This window comes from Protomyctophum bolini (assembly GCF_963924005.1).
Source record: "Protomyctophum bolini genome assembly, chromosome: 20".
Taxonomy (NCBI): domain Eukaryota; kingdom Metazoa; phylum Chordata; class Actinopteri; order Myctophiformes; family Myctophidae; genus Protomyctophum; species Protomyctophum bolini.
Window position 1 is genome coordinate 14405417 of NC_137881.1, and position 17366 is coordinate 14422782.

Genomic DNA, 17366 nt, shown 5'->3' on the forward strand with positions numbered 1-17366 from the left:
GTACCGGTTTCTCAATAGATTACACTAGACAAAGGCTGCCGGGTCAACAGGTTTTTTTTTTTTTCAGATGCATTCAAAACTGACAGCCTAATGTTGCATCAGACGTGTAACAAGGGCCTGTACCCTCAGATGTGTTTGTTTTTAACGTCCTACAGTATGCTGTCTTAGGCCCAAACCACACCAATGCACCTAGTCGCAACTCCTTTTAAGGTCACACCAATGTAACTCCTTGCAACTGCCATCGGGGATAATGGTTTCATGCAACTACTCGCAACCTGTTTCATTGCAAGGAGTTGTGTGAAGAATCATTTGTGGGGTTTGGGCCTTAAATTCACCTTTTGTTAGTTAAAGCTAACCTCAAATATATGCAAGACTGTATATACTGCACCTCTGAGAGGGTGGTGTCCAGCTGGAAGATCTGACCCTCTCCCTCCACCTGGCGCACACACAGTTTACAGGCCAGGTGTACAGTGCTGGGAGAGAAGCGTTCCAGGGTAAAGCTACAGTGGAGATTCCTCTGAGAACCACTCCACACCTGCTGGAACGACAGCTCCTATGAAGTGAGAAAGACAGTGGAGGAGGTTAAACTGTGTGGGAGAGGGGGAGAGGGGGAGAGAGAGAGAGAGAGAGAGAGAGACAGAGACAGAGACAGAGACAGAGACAGAGACAGAGACAGAGACAGAGACAGAGACAGAGACAGAGACAGAGACAGAGACAGAGACAGACAGACAGACAGACAGACAGACAGACAGACAGACAGACAGACAGACAGACAGACAGACAGACAGAAGGCATTTCAAATAATAATGAAGGTATACAACAGAGAAGAGAGAGAACATGAATTATCATTTATGCTAGATACTACTGTAGATACCGACATAATGACACAGTGACCATTATACTGACATAGCCTACTGACCATGATACTGACATGATGATTATGTTTGTTTTATTCCACATTTCACAGTTTGTCCTGTGTATATTATCATATTCTTATGCAATATACTGGTTGTCTGGTTACACCAATAAACACACCCCAGTTATCTTGGTAACTTGCATTGTGAACCAAGACAGACACAATGCAGATATGTATAGGCATAGCAATAGCTTGAAAGGTGAGGCATGCCAGCAGCTGCGGGGAACAAGACAATTAATGTGGTACACTCCGCTGTCAAATTGTCAGTTAATGAATGTGTTGGCTACCATATAAATGAAGGCTCCAGATGACATGACATGGTGGGTAGAAGACCGTCAGAAATGCAAACCACCTCACACCTGCTGTATGCACAAATGGTGGTCTGCCTTGGTTGAACAATACCTTATATAATATCCTATTAATGTACCTGGTATTTGACTAGTAGCTTGCTCTTCCAGAGTGTGTGAGGGACGTCATGGATGGAAAGTCTCAGGTTGTGGGTGCTGTCTTTAAAGTTGAGGGTCTTTGGTTCATCCAGTAACTTCCCACCCATCTGTTTCTCCATCTGCAAGACCTCCTACGTGTATCGATGTGACATTAACATTAATTAACACCAAATACAGCAAATTGAAACCGATATACCAGATTATTTTCTCACACACGCGCAAATGCTGGTTTCAGTCAAAAGATTGCACTAACATTGGGTCCTAAAATGCTCTGTCACAGCCATGCTGTTGAACAATTTGGTAATAGCACTTTGATAGACACTTCCAAACGTAGTGGTGTTGAACAGTACAGTAAATCAGTGATTCAGTGCAAGCTTTATGAAGTGAGCCTAAACCCAGCCTTCTGACTCGAATGACCGTCCAGCCAGATTACTATCACTTCTCATTACCCATTCCCAAACTTAATAACTGTGTCCAATACTCCTAGCCCGACATAATAAGATCGCCTTATCTCTTCTCCGTGTAGGTGGACGACGGAGGCATTAAATAGAGCTGAGGTGAGGGGACGATGCGCGCGCGAGCGGATAAATATGGTTCATATTTGTGAGGGCACAGCAGCTTGCCGATGGAGATTATATTCAAATGCATGCGTCCATCTCCCATTATTGTGGCAGAGAAACACGCAAGCACCCCCGCCTGCCTCCCACACGTCATCTGCTTGGTAACACCTACACGCATACACATTTCACACAAGCGTACTGTACATGATGAAAAGAGAAAGAAAAGCAACTTTACTAGAAAACATTATTACTGTGCCACCAAACATTTTCTTTATAACAATAGTTTTAACCACTTAAGCCCTATTATATACTTTGCCATGCAAAAGGAGTGAAAATAGCTGATCTACAAGCTCACAGCATGTCACGATGCGATTGAAGATCAGACTGCTATTTTCCGATTTACATTAAATTATTATTATTATTTTAATGCAGCCTACAATTACCTGACATGCCCTTTTACTTCACTACATTCATTTGAAAATTTCCTTTGAAGATTTGTATTATTATTATTACGAAACATACAATAACCACTTCAGCCCTGTATACCGGTACATTTACTTTATTGTATTATTATTTTATATAAGAAACGGGACATTCTGCATAATGACTACTTTTACTTTTTGCGAACGCAGTGAGCACTTACTATGAGACCTAGCAGATCATGTCTGTCTGTCTGTCTGTCTGTCTGTCCCGCTATCCAAATATGGAGTGTGTTGCATCAGCAATCACTCAGCTCCATATATGGGCACAAAAGGGGCCAGGTTCACATATACAGTAACAGCGGGACAGACAGACAGACAGACAGGCATGATCTGCAGGGTCTCAGCTGCGTTCGCTTCCCGCGTTTGCGCGTCTTACTGGTGGTACTTTAAGTACATTTTTATGCCAATAATTATGTACTTTTACTAAGTACATTTTGAATTCTGGACATCAAACTTTCTACACTTTTACACTGCAGCATTGGTACTTTTACTTAAGTAAAACATCGTAGTGCTTTTCCCGCCAGCGATACTGTGCATATACGCTCCAGTGAGCTTACTTTGAGAGAGTCCTGCGTGTCGTCCAGGCAGTAGACCCTGATGTGGTACTCCATGGCGGGGCAGGTGACGGGGCCAAAGATGGCCAGCTTGAGGCGCTTTGCGGTGGCGGCACTGAGAGGCTGCCCCACGAGGCAGTAGGTGCCCAGGGTCTCCGTCAGGAGGTGACAGGCCTCCTCGTCCATCTGGATGTAGCACGGCGTGGTGAAGTTCTCCTCCCCGACCACCACCACGTCCTGGTCAGGGGTGAGGGGGGGGGGGGGGGGGGAGAGGAGAGAGAGAGAGAGAGAGAGAGAGAGAGAGAGAGAGAGAGAGAGAGAGAGAGAAAGACAGAGAGAGACAGAGAGACAGAGAGAGAGCGGAAGGAAGGAAGTAAGGCAAGCAAGTGAGAACAGAGTTAGAGGGAGGATGGGAGAATGAGCGAGTCTATAGGCTGGCTATAAAAATAAATAAATATATATATATATATATATATATATATACAGTATATATATAAAACTTAATTCTCGCATTAATTTGATTTTTATATAAAAAAGGACAGGATCAGTTGCCAGAAGTGTTTTAACCCCATACGAGGTAAAGTGGAGCCCCTCAGGGCTTTATGCTAGCGACTTTTCTGTTTTGTGAGCTTGAAGCTAGACATGTTTTAAAGTGAAATGCCCCTTTAACCACACAACTGGTTTCCTGTTTAAATGCAAAAAAACTTATGGGGAAAAACAAATCCATTGTGAAGAGGGAACCAACAATGCACACAACAATATTTCTAATTCTAGGCCATTGGTGATCACGACAGAAATCAGTTTTTCCCTGTCTTATGTCTTCTATCCATAGACCAGAGAGTAACATTAATTATGCATTGTTCTTAACCCCTGTCCAGACTCGTTCTGTGAGAAACACGAAAAAAAAAAAAGTTAGCCTCGTTTCTCATCATTTTGGACCGTGGGCTATAGCCCATATCGTACGGCATACTATAGCGCGCAGTTTTTCATCATTTTTGAAGATTTGAAAAAAATGACGAAATGACAAAAACGATGGGTTATAGCCCATGTTTTTTGAAATGTTGAAAAAAAAAGTTAGCCTCGTTTCTCATCATTTTGGACCGTGGGCTATAGCCCATATCGTACGGCATACTATAGCGCGCAGTTTTTCATCATTTTTGAAGATTTGAAAAAAATGACGAAATGACAAAAACGATGGGTTATAGCCCATGTTTTTTGAAATTTTGAAAAAAAAAGTTAGCCTCGTTTCTCATCATTTTGGACCGTGGGCTATAGCCCATATCGTACGGCATACTATAGCGCGCAGTTTTTCATAATTTTTGAAGATTTGAAAAAAATGACGAAATGACAAAAACGATGGGTTATAGCCCATGTTTTTTGAAATTTTGAAAAAAAAAGTTAGCCTCGTTTCTCATCATTTTGGACCGTGGGCTATAGCCCATATCGTACGGCATAGTATAGCGCGCAGTTTTTCATCATTTTTGAAGATTTGAAAAAAATGACGAAATGACAAAAACGATGGGTTATAGCCCATGTTTTTTGAAATTTTGAAAAAAAAAAGTTAGCCTCGTTTCTCATCATTTTGGACCGTGGGCTATAGCCCATATCGTACGGCATACTATAGCGCGCAGTTTTTCATCATTTTTGAAGATTTGAAAAAAATGACGAAATGACAAAAACGATGGGTTATAGCCCATGTTTTTTGAAATTTTGAAAAAAAAAGTTAGCCTCGTTTCTCATCATTTTGGACCGTGGGCTATAGCCCATATCGTAGGCATACTATAGCGCGCCGTTTTTCATCATTTTTGAGGATTTGAAAAAAATGAAGAAAAAAATCCGCAAATTCCGAAATGACAAAAAAAAATGAAAAAATGAAAAAAAAAATCCGCAATTTCCGAAATGACAAAAACGATGGGTTATAGCCCATGTTTTTTGAAAATTTGAAAAAAAAAGTTAGCCTCTTTTCTCATCATTTTGGACCGTGGGCTATAGCCCATATCGTACGGCATACTATAGCGCGCAGTTTTTCATCATTTTTGAAGATTTGAAAAAAATGACGAAATGACAAAAACGATGGGTTATAGCCCATGTTTTTTGAAATTTTGAAAAAAAAAGTTAGCCTCGTTTCTCATCATTTTGGACCGTGGGCTATAGCCCATATCGTACGGCATACTATAGCGCGCAGTTTTTCATCATTTTTGAAGATTTGAAAAAAATGACGAAATGACAAAAACGATGGGTTATAGCCCATGTTTTTTGAAATTTTGAAAAAAAAAGTTAGCCTCGTTTCTCATCATTTTGGACCGTGGGCTATAGCCCATATCGTACGGCATAGTATAGCGCGCAGTTTTTCATCATTTTTGAAGATTTGAAAAAAATGACGAAATGACAAAAACGATGGGTTATAGCCCATGTTTTTTGAAATTTTGAAAAAAAAAAGTTAGCCTCGTTTCTCATCATTTTGGACCGTGGGCTATAGCCCATATCGTACGGCATACTATAGCGCGCAGTTTTTCATAATTTTTGAAGATTTGAAAAAAATGACGAAATGACAAAAACGATGGGTTATAGCCCATGTTTTTTGAAATTTTGAAATAAAAAGTTGTCCTCGTTTCTCATCATTTTGGACCATGGACTATAGCCCATATCGTACGGCATACTATAGCATGCCGTTTTTCATCATTTTTGAGGATTTGAAAAAAAATGAAAAAAACGATGGGTTATAGCCCATGTTTTTTTAAATTAAAAAAAAAAAAAGTTAGCCTCGTTTCTCATCATTTTGGACCGTGGGCTATAGCCCATATCGTACGGCATACTATAGCGCGCAGTTTTTCAAAATTTTTGAAGATTTGAAAAAAATGACGAAATGACAAAAACGATGGGTTATAGCCCATGTTTTTTTTAATTTTGAAAAAAAAAGTTAGCCTCGTTTCTCATCATTTTGGACCGTGGGCTATAGCCCATATCGTACGGCATACTATAGCGCGCAGTTTTTCATAATTTTTGAAGATTTGAAAAAAATGACGAAATGACAAAAACGATGGGTTATAGCCCATGTTTTTTGAAATTTTGAAATAAAAAGTTGTCCTCGTTTCTCATCATTTTGGACCATGGGCTATAGCCCATATCGTACGGCATACTATAGCATGCCGTTTTTCATCATTTTTGAGGATTTGAAAAAAATGAAAAAAACGATGGGTTATAGCCCATGTTTTTTGAAATTTTGAAAAAAAAAGTTAGCCTCGTTTCTCATCATTTTGGACCGTGGGCTATAGCCCATATCGTACGGCATACTATAGCGCGCAGTTTTTCATAATTTTTGAAGATTTGAAAAAAATGACGAAATGACAAAAACGATGGGTTATAGCCCATGTTTTTTGAAATTTTGAAGTAAAAAGTTGTTCCCGTTTCTCATCATTTTGGACCATGGGCTATAGCCCATATCGTACGGCATACTATAGCATGCCGTTTTTCATCATTTTTGAGGATTTGAAAAAAATGAAAAATGACATTATGGCATACAGCTCATCCAAAAATCCTATATCAATACTGAGATAGCAATACTGAAGCATGTGTGCTTCAGTACGTTGACAAGCTATATGGAGATGCCGATTTTCCTTTTCCAGCAGTACTTGGCACCTGCCCACAGAGCCAAAACTACAGTACCAGTAATAGGTGTACTGACCATGGTATTTCTGTGCTTAACTGACCAGCAAATTGGCCGGACATGAACCCCACAGAGAATCTAGGTTTTTATTGTCAAGAATGAGCTGTTATCAGAGAAAACTTGGGCTTCCATAACACCTCAACAGTGCCACAGGCTTATCACCTCCATGCCACACCCCATTGATGAAATTATTTGTTAACATTTATGATCATGGAGGAAAATGAACTTTTCCATAATATTCAATTTTTAAGGAGGAATAAATATGCAATGCAGCACAGAGCATAATAACAACAATGGAATGGAATCAAAGTGAATCCTGCAAACCTTTTGAGTTTCCCGTATCGGATAGAGGAGAGAAGTTTCTCTTTCTCTGCTTCACTCCTGCATTGTTCATAGGCTGTGAGAAGACTGGACACACACACAGAGAGAGAGAGAGAATAAGTGATTACATGTACAATAAATCTGTGTAAATGTGCCTATTCTGTCTGTGTGCATCTCTTTTACATGACCAATAAATGCTTATGTACAGGTCAGGGAAACTGTCGTAAATGTGTCTTCTTTTGTTTTCCAACCGCTATAGTTGCAAATGTGAGCTCTCCACTGGAACAAGAAACTGTTCATGTGCTCATCCCTGCAAATACAAGAACGCTCCCCTCAAAACAGTCGCATAGTGTGAATCCCGGTTATTCCTGATCTTAATCTCAGTAAAACGGTGCCAAAATCCAACGCTTAGCCGCAGAAAAACTATGCCTAACCCTAAACTTATTTCTAACCTTATCCTCTGTAAAAACAAACGCTTTATAATAAACTAGAGAGGTCCCGTGGGGCCTCTACGGTGGTGCCCGTTGGGCACTGGCCAATTTGGAATGATGCAAGTTGGAAATGAATGCCCCACCCAGATATTATGTCTGTGTTGCTACTAATAGTATAACGCTTTACAAACACATCAACCAGCACTGGACCTATAATATCTATATAATTTATATCGCTCGTTGCGACACGGGGGAGTGCACGGAAACTGGTACCGAGAATTTGTGAGTCGCATCCCAGCGACCACAAGACAGTGGAGAAGCGCACGCATTTACATTGCTGTACGTTCAGAAGATTCAGAAGGTGAAAACACATTTAAGTATTGCAAATGCTGATGACAGCATATACAGTACTTCATTCACTGTGACCATGAGGATACACTCGCCCAGTGTATTACCTGTGTGGCGTTTGGTATAGTTCCAGTATAGCAGCAGCCTTGTCACCAGACAGACCACTGACCTGCATCAACTGTCTTGCAAACACCTCCGTCACTGTCTGGCACTGAGACACAAATATGAAGGGAAGGTTACACACAGGCACAAGCATGCACGTGTGCACAAAAACACTCACACTGGATGTCAGTGTGACAGCAGAAGTATTCATTTTGACAGAAACTTTTGATTTAGTTTGGTCTTAAAACATGTTATTTTATTTTCTCATGTTTGTTTGTACTGTATGTGTGTTTCTTTCTTTTGCTATCGTTTTCTTTGGATTTTGTTCAAAAATTAATAAAAATGTAAGTGACAAAAAACAACATTTCAGATACAATATGACTACGGTAAAACTAAATATTGTTTTAGTTTTATTCAAGTTTACTCAAGTTTTATTCAAGTAAGATTTTAGTCGACTAAATCTACAGTTGATTTTGTCAACACAAATGTATTTTGATGGTGTCGTAATGGCTGATTTGATACTTGCTAAAAATAGCTACAAAGCTATATCTACAAGCTCACAGCGCAAGCTCACAACAGGTGAAATGAACACTGGACGCAGTACCTCTGCCAAACAAATTGTGTTTGTATAGAGATGCTCGGCCTAGCAGAATGCATCATGAAGGATTCAAACGGATGCTAGTACTGTCCCGGTATTTCACCCCTGCGCCACCTGCACCACCATTTATTTGCTATATTTGTTATAATGTATTTTGTTCATTACTTCATTTCCATGCGGCACGTGGAATAATGACGCTTCATGGTGAATCTCTAGATTCTGTACCACATCACGAATGCTGCAGAAAGAAAGTGGTCTTTTGTGTTCCACACATGGCGCTTTAAAGAAACGATAGCCAGCACTCCTTTCAGTTTATTACTAAAGCAGTAAAAGCACCCGGCAAGTTTGTTTCATATCGTTATTGTGACTGGTGTTTGTGCACGCATTTCTTCCGGTTTCGAAAGAAACATGACAAGAAGGTTTACAATTATGTACACGCCGTCGCACACACACCTTGTTCTTGAGCGACCCGAGGTTGAACTCGGCGAAGGAGATGAGGGAGGAGGAAGGGGTTTCTCTGGCCTCTTCTACCTCACTTCCTCCGTCCACCTCCAGCTCTCTGGAATGACAGAACAGGGTCTTGTTCTGGAGGAGAGGACATTAAGAAAGAGGACGAAAAGAGAGTGTTTGAATTGTATATCAGTTGATACTGTTGTGTGTGTGTGTGTGTGTGTGTGTGTGTGTGTGTGTGTGTGAGTGAAAGAGAGACAGTTACCTGGTACAGTTTGGTCAGGTATCGGGTCATGACAGTCAAGTAGGCTACAGACTCCTTCACATCCTGTACTCTCTTCACAAAGAAACCGTCCACCACCTAACACACATGCGCGCGCGCACACACACACACACACACACACACACACACACACAATGTTATCTTTTTAAGAGACTATCTCTTGTAAGTACACAATTAATTGCATAATGCGGACCCCACTTTGGGAACCACTGGCCTACAAGCCAGTTGGTATGAGATGCTATTTTTGTGGCAATAAAACCAGTTGAAAATATAATTAAATTCTAAATACTGTCTCTGCTATAATTTCTGGATTTGTAAATGGCTACAAAACCCTTTGTTTTATGTAGGCCTGCTTTTTGATTGAAGTAAAAAAAAAAATATTTATGAGAAGTTATTTTCATAACATCGTTAATTTTCATGTCTAGGAAAATGTCTAGTGTGTGTGTGTGTGTGTGTGTGTGTGTGAGTGAGTGTGTTGCCTCCACACATTCCATTCAATTGAGCCCTTTTGTTGTCTCTCACAGCTGAGGACCTCAAGTTTGCGAACAAAATGGTCGCTATTTCGAGCCCTGGTGTGTATGCATGTGTGTACCTGTGTGTTGATAATAGCTTGTTGTAAAGTGCTCTCCGGTATACTCAGGTGAGACGCTGCAGCGCCACACTCCTCCACTAGGTAGATGGGTTTATGTAGACCACACCTCTTCAGGCGAAACTGAGGATGGGAGAGAGAGAGACTTGCCATCATCAATTCACTACAATCATTGGAGAATAAACAAGCTGAGATAGGTAAAGTATATTCACATGCACTCTTTCACACACACGCACACACATACACTAGGGCCGGAAATCTCTAGGTACCTGGAGATCCGATTCCGATTCGATTATGAATCGATGCATCTTGATTCCAATACATGATTTATTTCCTCTTCACTGTGTAACTAAACAGTAAGTAACAGAGAGGCTAATTGTCGGTATCAGCCAGGGTGCCGGGAGTCTGTCCCCGTTTCAATGCGCTAGACCTCTGGGGGATGGAATGCCGAGGTGGAGTGCAACACCTAATATCAGCTCCCAGTACTTACCACACGACATACTGTACTACTCATACGCCGAGTTGGCGATGTCTGGGATCGGACACATGACCTTGTGGTCGAAAGGCGAGTGCTCTGCCGACTGAGCTAGCCGGACAACTCTTACATCCATACTCCATACTTCCAAACATTAAGAAGCTTTATTTAAAAAGAAAACACACAATTCTGCACCAACATACAAATAATAAAATATACGATTTTTGTGAATTAATTCATAATAATCCATGATGTCGAAGGTCACGCTGTTCTTCTGAAGCTCTTTGACCAAATCCTGTTTACAGTTGCCAATGCCACTACACACACACACAGTGAAACATCCAAAAAGCCCATAGCGATTTTTCTTGCATCATATTCAACACTGCTGTTGAATATGATGCTGTAGTTTTCCTAACCACCGCGGTAGTCACCTTATCACCTAAAGCTGGAGTATGAGTAGGCATTAAGACTATCCTAATGTCATAGTATACGAAAAACATTTCTCTCACCCAGTTGTTTCAATGAAGTCGACACAGAGGACGATGTCATAACTGCCGGGTAAGAGATATGCTGCATCCGGCCTCCTGGTCGTCGTCTCTGGAGCCCGGGACCGTCCTGGGCAGCTCGGCCCAGCCACCTCACTCCGAAGCTGGGTGAAAGCACCAGGCCTCTCTGTGGGGCTACAGAAGTAATAGTGTGTGATCTACTTAAAGTCGACTCAAGTATAATTAGGAAGTAGGAAGGACACCTGCAATACTAGAGCCAATCTATTTTCCCCGTTGTTCAATTATTTCTTTGTGCACCTTTTTAAGAATAGTTTGTTTGTTTGGTCTTTTTTTAAACACTCACCATAACATGTCCGCCATCTCCTCTTCCTCCTCTTCCTGTGTTAGGTCTACAACTTTTGCTCTGCCTCCTTCCTCCTTCTCGTCTCCCTGCTCCTCATCCTCTCCTGCATTCATCCCGTTCTCCTCCTCCTCCTCCTCTCCACCCCTCCCTCTCTCCTGTCCAGCGTTGCATCCTGGTTCCCCATCGTCCAGTCGCTCTGCCAAAGCCATGCCCTGCTCTGTGAGAGAATACCTCAAAGAGAGAGAGAGAGAGAGAGGGGGGAAAGAGAGAGAGAGAGTATTATTCTTCTGCTTTATTTCATTGATATTATCAGAAATGGAAATGCAAACATTTTCGTGAACGGAAATGACGAACAGATGACAGCCTCCGGATTTGGCTTTCAGGGTGTTTAGTTTCAGACTCTATATACATGTAGCATTTGGAAGATAGTGGAATAATATTTGGCTATAAGAGAGTAGACTAGGGTTAGGTCATGTTTTGAAAACAGTAACATGTTTGTATGATCAGAAATATGAAGACCTTAAGACACCTGTCCTGTGGCTGGCTGAGCCTTTTTTTCCCCACAAAAGTCAACTCGGCTCTGCAACTACCTCCGACGAGCCTCAAAGGAGGCACAATGTGTGCGATTGTGTGCACTTTTTGAACGTGTGTGTGTGTGTAGGTTTTCTCCATGCCTACCTTGCAGGATTGTGAGTCTTCAGAACAAGATCCTTAAGAACCAGCGTGCTGACTGAAGATCAGGCTGTGTATTTACTACCTAAATCTGGCTGCAGAGAAAGAGAGAATAAGCCACGGGCATACATTTTTATACTTCACTAGGGAAGGAGGGTGTGTGCGACTGTGCGCATGTTTATATAAGTACTTGTATGCAAGTTGTGCGTGTGTGTGTATGTGTAACCCACTCACCACAGTGAATGACTTGTCACATAGATGCTGGGCCTCCGCTTGAAGTTCCAACTTCAACATATAGTCTTTATTACCTGGGATCTGGAGAGATGAGATGACAATAAATGACACTAAACAGTGAAAGTAGAACAGTGGCGTTAAGACTTTATGTTCAATCCACCAAATATCTAAGTCTAGTGTGTCACATAATGGTCGTGTTAAAGACAAGAAACTTGCTCACTTATTGCTGAGCTTTGTTCAATGGTGGTGCCGGTACCTTCTTCAGCAGAACATTTGTCCTCACCAGTATTATGTTTTGGTCATTCTGCAATATTAGTACATTTCTATATAACACTATATACACCAATAGCGCACCGAAGTCTGACATCAGTGCTGGGTTACAGAGTCATTTTTTTGATTAGAAAATCTTAGAATTGTGTGGATATGAAGCAAGTGGATTGGTATCATGACATCGGTAATCTATAGCGTATATGAATATTTTCCCAATACATTACACCTTTACAACATTATAAACAGTGTTTATCCATTCATTTGTACCAGACAGCTGATGTTAAATTACCTATTTTTCTATCTATATATTGTACATCAATCTCTACAGCATTGGGTCCAAAATTAGAAGAGAAAGTGTGGAGACACAGAATGCGACCTTGGAAGTCAAAGCCTGGAGCACTGCATTGTTCATCTCTGTGGAAAATGACGGGGTTTATTTATCTGTTGAACCCTGTATATGTATACAAATGTAAGCACTGAATCAATGTTAATTTTGACAGCTAATTTTGTGTGAGTACTTTGTCCACCAGTTACCATATTAAATTTTTTGGATGTGCTACCTTTTTTGATGTACAGTACACTGGATTTGGGTTTAGCACTCCTGCGCAACCTCTTTTTCTCATTTACTCACAATTCGCCTTGGAATATTTTTTCACTTATTTTCTCATACTTGGATGTCAGCCTCTATATACTACTACTAAGGGAAGGAACTTAAATGCATTAATTTTTTTATTTGTCAACATAGTCTTAGTTTTAGTCATCAATGATAGCTTAGCTTTTATTTAGTTTTCGTAGTCGACAGCCAATTTTCATCACAGTCTCAGACTCTCAGTTGACGAAATCACCAGTGGAACAGGTGTACCTGGTTGTGTCTGTAATCACCAGTGGAACAGGTGTACCTGGTTGTGTCTGTAATCACCAGTGGAACAGGTGTACCTGGTTGTGTCTGTAATCACCAGTGGAACAGGTGTACCTGGTTGTGTCTGTAATCACCAGTGGAACAGGTGTACCTGGTTGTGTCTGTAATCACCAGTGGAACAGGTGTACCTGGTTGTGTCTGTAATCACCAGTGGAACAGGTGTACCTGGTTGTGTCTGTAATCACCAGTGGAACAGGTGTACCTGGTTGTGTCTGTAGAGGGTGAGGAGGACTGCGTAGCCCCCAGACCTCTTCTGGGGAACATATTCCCTCTTCTTCCTGCTCCCAGCCCCTCCTCCGCCACCTTTCTCCTTCCCTCCATTCGACGGGGCATTCTTCTGCAACGATAAGACGCCAATTTAATTGGCTTTGGCATTAAACATTGGAACCTAATGAATAGAAACGACCATTCCGTTTGTTGTAATTTTGGGGGGAATTGTATACTTTAAAAGGCTGAAATAGCTGATCTACAAGCTTAAAACACATGGAGGAAATCGAATGAAGCTTTAACATGGAGAAGGCCGAGCCATCTAATTTTTTGTATTATTATTATTACTTTATTTTTGTCACTTCGCTACTCAAGTGACAAAACAAATCCACAGAACGTAGTGAATGAGGCTGGAACCCAGGCTATCTTTTTTTCAGCAGCAAACCAAAATGAGCTGTGTAGTGTAGAATGCTGCACAATACCTCAAAGTATACTGCAGTTACTGTAGTATAGCCGATCTACAAGCTCACAATGTGACGCATTGTGTTTGTAGAAAGCTTGTAAAAACACCCTCTGCATACATTTTGCATAAAACCCATTCCACAGCACATGTTTTGACTTAAGGCCAGTCCAGACCAAAGATTCACATTGCAACGACTTGCATCTTGAAAACAGAATCCTACAACTGTGGTTTGCAACTTTAGATCTGCTATTGTCAAATTGCTGAAGTGGTTAGTGTATGTTTTGTAATAATAATCTAAATCTACAAAGTAACTGGTACAGTAACTCAAGTTTTCAAATAAGCGTAGTGGAGTAAAAGTACAACATTTGGACCAAGATGAAGTGAAGTATAAGTATTGGAAAGAATACTCAAGGAAAACTCAAAAGTGTACTCTTTACTCAAGTACAGTATTTAATTAAATATACTTAGTTATATAATATACTTTCTACCACTACAAATATGACATAGCTGTACGCTGTCCATTCCATCCTCCAATTTGTCACTCCTTTTTGAACACACACACAGTTTACCTTTTTGTTCGGTTCCAGATTGTTGTTATTCTGTCCACCAGGAGGGGGAGCTCCTTTAGGGAGAGAGTGGATTGGAGCGTCTGGTCCTACAGCAGAGGCAGAGAGGATGCAGGATGAGTACTAATGCACACGTTTTATGGTGCATCCAATATTCCAGCAGTTTTCAACCAGTGGTCCTTGAAGGGGTTCCAGGTGATGGACAGTTATCAAAATGGACCCTTATCTTTAGTGTAAATTGAAACCAAATGGGCCCTTACAGGTCCATTTGGTTTCATTTTACGCTCTCAAGAGTTAAAATATTGTCAAACATCTGCATTACTCAAGTTAATGTACAAGAATTTTATGCAATTAATTAGAGAATGTAGAATAATTGTTATTTTGATCGACGTTTGCCTGTTGTCTCTCCTATGGTGCCACATCAATACATGCCTGGGATTGTGGACACAATCTTATCCAACGAAAACAAAATACATTCTTTAGTTTAGGGTCTGAGAGCGTAAATCAGGCTAAATCATCAAATGCCCAATAAATAATGGGCCTTGATATGAAAAAGGTTGAAAACCACTGCTCTATTCATTTCCATCCCTCTCGTACCGTTCTCTCTGTAGTACTTCTGTAGTTTGTCATCCAATATTTTACAGATTCCGTCCCCAAAGTTCTGCAGGATCTTGGCCTCTCTTGCGTTCTGCAGCGGCAGAGGGTACCTCGTCAAGGAGCCAAGTGCCTGGCGAAGAGACAAAATTAACCCATTAAGACCTGAGGACCCCGTTTTCTGAAAAACCTATGTTTCTATATCAGTGGTGCTCAAACCTTTTCATGTCAAGGACGCCCAGAATTATCTGTATTTAGCCGTGGACGGTGGACCCCTATCTGAAAATATTTTGTTCTAGTAGGGACCAAATATTTGAGTTTAAAACGTTCTCTGTTAATTGTTAAAGAATATATATATTCAAAGATTTGCACACATGTTCACGATTTTTCAAAAATAGCAGATCTACAAGCTTGAGTAAGGTTTAATGTTTTAAGCCACTGTAGTTGGCTCCAGGTGCCACATTTTGAATGTAGTAATGTTCAGCAACTACTTTTCATGGACAAAATGAGAATCGTGTGAGAATCCTGATCTCAATTGTTGTGGAGGAAAATCAAGATTCACATTTGAGCAAGAATCGTGCAGCACTATAGTCCATGGCACCAAGCATTTACAGATGGGGGTCCGCAGCCAAATATACATGTCAACGCGGGGGTCCTCCTTGACATGAAAAACATGGAGGAACACTGTGTGTTAGGCGGGGACCGCATCAGAACATACTTTGTTATAGGTGTGCTGGGTCTTCAGTCCTTTCTCCCGGGCCTGGTCTCGCAGCTCGGTGACCCACTGTAGAAACAGGGGGTTCGGACACACCGGCAGGGCTCGCTTCCGACCCAACAGAACCCGTTCCGACGATGACATCACTTTGGTCCTCCTGCGAGACAACGGGTCAAAAAAGAAAACCCATCATAACTGTGGTGACTGACGGCAACGAACTGCAATTGTGGTTCAGTGGTTAGGGGCCGTCACTATGAAGACATTTTGCATGACGACTAATTGTCACGTAATAAATTGTGACTAATTTAACTAAAATTACATTTCTTTTTGGCTTTTAGGCTTTGATGTACACTGCAGATGTGACAGATAACCATACAAAATTACACATACTGTACAAGGATATGACTATACTTTATTTTTGAATCATTAATGGTGAAAATAGCAGATTTACAAGCTCACAACGAGCTTGTAGATCTGCTATGAGCCTATTTATATTGTGTTTTATGGCCCCTGTGGGCCTAAAACAAAGCCCCCTGTGATGACATGTGGGCCAAAATACACAACATCATCATCATGACAACATGGAAACGATTATGACAATTGTATCGCAACAAATAGTTGCGATTAGGCGATGTAATAATTGTGACAGTGATTCTCAACGTGGGACCGCCAGGGGACGTTTCAGGGCTACCAATGTAATCAAAAAGGTCAACCAAAGAACAAGATTCCTGTACAGGATCTCCTCACTGGTCATCAAAAACACCTTGAAGACCCGAACAGGAGCCCTCGTACAAGGTTTCTTCGACTATGCATGCACCTCTTGGTACCACAGCACCTCAAAGGCCCTTAAAACAAGGCTCCAGACTTCCCAAAACAAACTAGTCAGGCTACTACTTGACCTAACTCCCAGAACCCACCTCACCCCTGCCTGCACTACTAAGATACCCATGTTGTACAGTAGTACCTGTCAAAATACTTCCTTAATGTCAATGAAGTCCACGATCACAACACCAGAGGGAGTTCCACAAACCACGTGCAACTCAGATTCAGCTCAAACAAGGGGTTAAATTAATTTAGCGCCTGTGCCACTAAAATGTGGAACGCCCTACCAACAGCCGTTAAGAAATGTGAATCACTAGCCTCCTTAAAAACCGCTCTCAAATAGCACTTACAGGTGGCTGCAATTCGAAACTGGCCCCTGTAAAAAAATGTTTAAGTTCCCCCCCTTAAAATTTCTATTTAGCAAAGATGTGTATATTTATGTCTTTAAATATTTTGATGAATAGAAAATGGAGGACCCAGATGAAAACAAGTGCTTTTTCTGGTTTAATCCTCGTAGCAGATTTTGTATTGACCTGTACTGTACCCATACTACAAACGGTTTCAAAAAAGTTCAATCAATCAATCCCCAGCTAAATGACCGATAGTTAGGAACCAAATGGACTCTGGTAACTCTGAGTCTGAGAGTGTACAAACTTTGGAGTTGTAAGTTGTATTCTGAATGTACTTGTGTGTACAAATCATCTCAACTTTCACAACAGAACTGCCACAGTGAGTCAGTGTGCTCATAGTGGGGTCCGGAGGAACGGATACGCCTGATTAGCCCTGGTCCATAAGCATTGGAGGGCTACACCTGACTGACCAACATGTACACA

The 17366-nt window shown here is 41.1% G+C and overlaps 1 pseudogene across 1 annotated transcript; it reads right to left on the minus strand.

Moving 5' to 3' along the window:
- Window positions 1–2971: 2971 nt before the first annotated feature.
- Window positions 2972–16000, minus strand: LOC308335212 (crossover junction endonuclease MUS81-like; annotated as a pseudogene). The gene is made up of 15 exons (XR_013966255.1): window positions 15715–16000; window positions 15000–15129; window positions 14406–14491; window positions 13369–13503; window positions 11978–12058; window positions 11750–11838; window positions 11072–11302; window positions 10732–10902; window positions 10488–10539; window positions 9751–9870; window positions 9141–9236; window positions 8879–9010; window positions 7833–7936; window positions 6950–7033; window positions 2972–3195 (listed from the first exon to the last, which is right to left on the minus strand). The product of XR_013966255.1 is annotated as a crossover junction endonuclease MUS81-like (transcript).
- Window positions 16001–17366: the final 1366 nt, after the last annotated feature.